Genomic DNA, 4,909 nt, shown 5'->3' on the forward strand with positions numbered 1-4,909 from the left:
GTTCTGTGATCGTGAGCCAAATGAGGACGAGACTGTCAAATGAATCAATCACCAACGGCCATGCCTCGGAGGAGTACAGCCGAATCAGCGCGCCTCTGATTCCCAGCTGTCAATGTAACCGCCTGTCCCTTATACTGCGCTTAGGGGAGTCGAAAATCTTTCATTTCACACACTCGCTGCACACCAAATGTACATAAAAAAAAGAGAATTAAAAAACATAATAGTTGTATCGATTATTTTATTTATCAGGGCTCTTTTAAAGGTTTAGTGTTTACCTTGGCGCATCATGGGAAGAAGCCCCTCAAACACTCATTTCAGGTCAAGTGTGGGGCCGTTATATGTTGTACAGCTGTTAGCAGCTTTACCAAGCCAGTATATGGTTATGAGCACCTAATCATTCAAAAACACAGAGGAGAATTTAAAATAATCAGCAAAAATGTAAATCTGTAAATTTACATGTAAAATGCAAAAAAATGTAAATGTAAACTGGCATGCAAAGATTATGAAAATTGTTTCAGTGTACTACTACATTGATCCCCCCTCCTCAGCTTTCTACTGCCAGTCAGAGCCCCTTCAGCAGAAAAAGAGAGAGAAAAACAACCGTTTTCAATCTAAGCAAAGGATAGATACCACCATTATGAAAAATTTGGGGTTGCCCCGTAAGATTTGTTAAAAAGTTTTTGAAATGAAGCCCCCTCTTATGTGGCTCACCAAATGCTTGCCCATTTATTTGATAAATACAGCAATATAGGTTAGAATGTAATTTATGTCATGTGGATGCAATGCTGAATTATCAGCAGCCATTTTTCCAGTCTTCAGTGTCACATGATCCTTCAGAATTCATTATAATGATGCTCAAGGAAAACTTCTTATTATTGTAAATGTACATAACAGTTGTGCTGTTAATTTTTTTTGTGAAAACTGATAAATTTTTTCAGGATTCTTTGATGAAATTTCAAAACAACAGTTTTTTTTTTGTAACAATGTAAGTCTTTGCTAATGTAAAACTAACTTTTGCTCAATTTAATAAATCCTTTCTGAATGTTACATCTCAAATTGTAAACATCTTACTGACTCCAAACTTTTGAACGGTAGTGTAAGATCATCTAATACCTACATGTATAGGGATTTAGCAAATTTCAAAATTCTCCAGAACACTGCTGGCTTAGCTTATGTATCAATTAAACAATTCAAATCACCAGTTAAAAAAAAATATAGCTTCTTTCGCAAAAACACCTTGTTTTCAGATTGGTTAGTTAATGTAAATCTATTTTCTTTAGAGGAAAAAGATGAGCTGCTATGATTGACTAAAAGGCAAGGATTCTTGATTGCTTCATGTTACATTGTTTCTTTCTGTATAGTTCTATTTTGTTAATAAATTCTGTATATTATCAGCACTTTTGTATGTGTCCCCGTTTTTGTTACATCCTTTTCGAGCCATGGGGCGTAACAATATCCTATAGCCACCAAATTAATTATGATTTATCCCATTCATTTTTTCTGCCACTTAATCAGTCTCCCTGCTCCTCCTTTTTTTTATAACCGTCTGTCTGTTCACGCATACACAAACCACACACATACGTTAAGTTTGCTCTTTATCGACGTATCCCTGCAGGTCTCCAGGATCGAACAGCTGTGATCCCTTCAATCCCAGATCTTCGCATCCTCTCAGAAACATGCCAGTCAGATTATCCTGATGAGAAGAACTATTATATTATTACTATTGATGGCACCTGCTGCCCGAACTATATTGTGACAGTAACAGGCCACATGTATACACTATGTTTGAACTGCATGTTATCAATTTAGAGGTGAGGAAAAAGAATCGTCATTATTTTGAAGAACAATCATATAAAGCTGTGTAGAATGTGTTTTAGGCAGTTTTTCTTCTACTTTTTGCAAGGGGCACAAAAATAGAATGCCATGACACTATGATAAAGACCTGCTTTTTGAGCTATAACTCATAACCACTGATAAGCTTCACTTGATTCTCTCATTAAGGGCTGACTACATTATTCTGATATTTTGATGGCATAAAGATAAAATAACTACCACCCAAACAGATAGATGCACACAACTGGGACAGTACGGCGATTGTTCTGAGACAGCAGTGCTGAGACTGGCCTGACACAAACAGGCCACAGAACAACACAAGCACACAACAAACGGAACAAAACAAACACACACTAAACCACACTCACCAGCCCTGTCAATGGGTGTTGGTAGAAGTCATATGGATCTTTTTTCACAAGGCCTGGTTTGATTGAACTCAGCAACCTAATACATCACATGATGAGAGAGAGGGAGAGAGAGAGAAAGAGATTACATTAGAGTACCATTATATGAGGGTTGACTCATAACATCATTAAAATGCCCCGCAAAAAAGGTTTCAGTTATTTATTTTAATTCCTTTTTTTCTTTCCATTTACATACATTTTTTCATTAAAGGGGTCATCTGATGCTGCTTAAAAGAACATAATTTCGTGTATTTAGTGTAATGAAATTGTTTATGTGGTTAAGGTTAAAAAAAACACTTATTTTTCCATATACTGTACATTACTGTTTCGCCTCTATGCCCCGCTCTTCTGAAACGCGTCGATTTTTACACGGATCATCGGTCTGAAAAGCGAGGTGGAGCTTTGATTAGTCATCTATCCAATGCATTGTGATGGCTGAATACCTCAAGCGTGTGATGGAAATGTTTACGCCCCTTAACATATTGTGATGGTCCCAAGGGCTGTCCGGCCAGGGCGATGAGACATAAATATAAACCACCATTATAAACATGATTTCTAGGATGTGTCCTCTTTTGGAAGGCCAAACAAAGTAGTTTTGCTTTCTCAACGAAACAGCATCACACACGCAGCCTTGAGTGAGCGGAGGCTGGCTTGAGTGAGCAGAGGTGGGAGGCTTGAGAACGGCGAGGCCGGCGAATTCTACAAAGGAGCGTCCGTTGGGCTGTGGTAACTTTACAGATCTTCTTTATGCACCAAGAGCTTATAACACTTAAAAGAGATTGGAAAAATTTAAATCGCATCATATGACCCCTTTAAGAAAAAAAAATACATATATGTGTGTGTGTGTGTGTGTGTGTGTGTGAAAAAGTTAGGACACCCTACTGAATTCCATGGTTTTCTGTATCGGGGGGTATAATAAAAAATTATCTGGTCCTTGGCAGGCGCTCTTAAAAGTTTGGAAAATAAAACCTCAGATGAAACAACATACATTACATATCACACCGTGTTATTATTTAATTAACAAAAATTAAGCCAAAATGGAAAAAAAAAACAATGTGTGACAAAGTTAGGACACCCTATGATTCAGTTGCCTGTAGATCCACTTTTTAGCAGCAATAACTTGAATGAATCATTTTCTGTATGACTTAATCAGTCTCTCTATTGATTCTTGGAGGAATTTTGTCCCACTCTTCTTTACAAAGTTGCTCCAGTTTATTGAGGTTTGAGGGCATTTGTTTATGCACCACTCTCACCACAGAGTTTGAGTCAGGACTGGATTATTGTAACCCCTTGATTCTTTTATTTTCAGCCGTTCTGTTGTAGATTTGCTGGTTTTCTTGGGATCATTGTGCTGCTGCATCACCCAATCTTGGCCAAAGTTTAGCGGTCTAACAGATTTCCTCACATCTGACCTCTAGAATACTTTTGGGATACAGAGGAGTTAACGGTGGAGCTTCATAACTTGGGAGGTTGCAGGTTAGTTATTGAGTTACAAGACCCAAGCCCCAAAATCATCAGACCTCTACCGCCATGTTGTATCTCTTTGGGCTGAGTGTTTGTGCTGCAATGCTTCTCGTTTTTGGTCTTTAGGTTTTCACCAAACGTTGGCATGTGCCATTGTGGCCAAACATCTCCCCCTTGGTCCTCATTTGTTCAAAGCGAGCACTTTGATCTAGAGAGTGTTATGGTTGGTTGAGATGCCAACTTTGCCAAACCTAAACTGGGCCTTGCCATGTTTTTTTATGATTAGAAGAGGCAGTTTAGTTCTGGCAAGCGTTAAAAACATGACCCATCTTGGTCCCATATTTTTCAATAGTCGTAACGTTCATGAACTTTATAATTTCACATGTTAGCTACACGGCCCATAGAGTCTGTGCGCTGTAGTCCTTGGGTTGTCTGCCATTTCTGCACATGAGACGTTACAAGTTCTGATCATGGAGTGGACTTTGCTGAGAGGGCCACCGCTGCGAAGGATTGCGGTGTGGGAATGGCTTGCTGTATTCCGCCTTGGGAATAATCTTCTCCCTGTAGAATGATGGACCATTCAAAATGTTTGAAAATGGCCATGTCACTCTTCCCAGATTTGATGGCCAGCAAACAAACTACTTCTTGACGATTATGTGACTGATGGTCTTAACTCCTGCGAATTGTGTTAACACAAAATGAAGGCTCAAGACCAAGCCAAACTGACAAACCTTCTGCTTTTATAGAGGTGACTACACACTTGTTCATTAATGGCAGTTGCCCCCCCAATTAGCAGTGCCCTGCCTGCCTACTTACACTCTTAGATTCCTATGTTAACCGTAGGGGTGTCATAAACTTTTGATCACAAATGTTTTTGCCATTTTGGCTTTATTTTTGTTAAATTACTAGCGCATGGTTCTGCTCTTTCCTGCACTAGTATGTGTTGTTGTCATCTGATGGTTTCAATTCCAAATGGGTAAGAACAGATATTTGTTTTTATTAGGTACTTGATACTGAAAACCATGGAATCAAAGAGGGTGTCCTAACTTTTTCACATGACTGTATTTATATATTATTTTGAATAAATGGATCCCAAACGTTTGAACAGTAGTGTAGTGATCATAATCAGGTGGTTTTATTTGCTAAATAAGCTTATATAGCTTTAAATTTTGCTAGATGTAAATGATGCTAATACAAACAAAATTTAA

Source organism: Cyprinus carpio, chromosome B1, assembly GCF_018340385.1.
Source record: "Cyprinus carpio isolate SPL01 chromosome B1, ASM1834038v1, whole genome shotgun sequence".
NCBI classification, from domain to species: domain Eukaryota; kingdom Metazoa; phylum Chordata; class Actinopteri; order Cypriniformes; family Cyprinidae; genus Cyprinus; species Cyprinus carpio.